At 37.2% G+C, this 1,490-nt stretch overlaps 1 protein-coding gene and 1 long non-coding RNA gene across 3 annotated transcripts in view; one reads left to right on the top strand and one right to left on the bottom strand.

The window, feature by feature from the left end:
* LOC128248031 (CLIP domain-containing serine protease B4-like) overlaps window positions 1–1,490 on the top strand; it is a 69,237-nt gene that overhangs the window by 5,612 nt on the left and 62,135 nt on the right. The window contains exon 3 of one of the 2 annotated variants that reach the window (XM_052968437.1): window positions 1,282–1,322. The exons of the other annotated variant lie outside the window; for it this stretch is intronic. The gene's annotated coding sequence lies outside the window, so the exon portion shown is untranslated. The remainder of the gene's footprint in view (window positions 1–1,281; window positions 1,323–1,490) is intronic. 2 annotated transcript variants of the gene reach the window in all.
* The window catches only part of LOC128248032 (uncharacterized), a 32,832-nt gene that overhangs the window by 24,223 nt on the left and 7,119 nt on the right, over window positions 1–1,490 (bottom strand). The gene's annotated exons all lie outside the window — the stretch shown is intronic.

Genomic DNA, 1,490 nt, shown 5'->3' with positions numbered 1-1,490 from the left:
TATATATATATATATATATATATATATATATATATATTTGTTTTGCAAGATTTATTGGCTAAACTGGCAATATGACCATCCCCAAGTACAACATATATATATAATACAAATATGTTACAAAAACAAAATAGAAACTACACGTGGAAATGTATGGTGAAAGTAAGAAGAAAAGAGCTGAAAGAATCGTTAAATGGCCGGATGAAATGCTAAGCGGCAATTCTTCTGTCTTTACGTTCTGAGTTCAAATTCCGTCGATGCCGACTTTTCAGTCTATTCTTTCGAGGGTGATAAAATAAGGACCAGTTGAGCATCCCCACGAAGTTGCTGGCCTATTTGCCAAATTTTGAAACCAATAAGAAAATCGGTGTTTTTATCATTCTTCTTTGTTGTAGGTTTTCCACAGTTGTTGTGATGTTGCCTTCAACATGCGTGCAGAGTAAATAACTTTAAAATATCGTTGTTTGAATTTGCTTTCTTCTATTCCTATGTAAAGCTAATTGCTCCAACGTTCGATTAATTTCGGTAGAGATGATATACCAAAGCTCCAGCTATACAGGACTGAGTGACATGCCTTGCTGTTTCAGTATGCAGAACTTACTTCTATCGCATGCCGCAAAACAGCCATTCTTCCACCCCCCATGTAATCCTTTGTTAGATATTACGAATTCCTTATGACGCCAACGATGTTAACAATGATGGTGCTGATGACGATCATACAATGACGACGACGACGACAATGACGATGAAGAGGATGGTGGTGACGCAGAAGACGATGCTGCTGCTGCTGCTGCTGCTTCTGCTGCTGATCACTTGATGAGGAGGAATGGAAAAGGAGGAAGGAAGAGGGATGATGATGATGATGATGATGATGATGATGATGATGATGACGATGACGATGACGACGATGATGATGATGATGATGATGACGATGATGATGATGATGATGATGATGATGACGACGATGATGATGATGATGATGATGATGATGATGATGATGATGATGATGACGATGATGATGATGATGATGATGATGATGATGATGACGACGACGACAATGATGATAATGGTGACGATGACAGCGTCAACGACAACGAAGAGGACGCATACAATATTTTAAACTGACTTTCTTGTGTAAAACGTTGCAGATGATGTTGGTTCGTGATAATATTTATGATATTCCGGCAAAATTGATGAAAGCAAGAAACGAAACACTCCTATCTCTAGACATGTTTTGATGCTTATCTATTTTTTGTTTTTTCGGTAACATCTTCGTCTTGACAGAAGAACACAGCAGAAGTTGGAATATGAATTACGTTTATTTAGTGAGTCAGTTTTTCAAATTACACATAAGCCCCAAAACATGTAATTTCTGAAGTTGTGATATTATGCAATATCACAACATTATGTTCATTTTATATTATATATCCATACATATATGCAAACACACACACACACACACACACACACACACACACACACACACACACACA

Source organism: Octopus bimaculoides, chromosome 6, assembly GCF_001194135.2.
Source record: "Octopus bimaculoides isolate UCB-OBI-ISO-001 chromosome 6, ASM119413v2, whole genome shotgun sequence".
NCBI lineage: Eukaryota > Metazoa > Mollusca > Cephalopoda > Octopoda > Octopodidae > Octopus > Octopus bimaculoides.
Note: the sequence above shows the minus strand (reverse complement) of the source record. Positions and strands in the feature narration are given on the sequence as shown.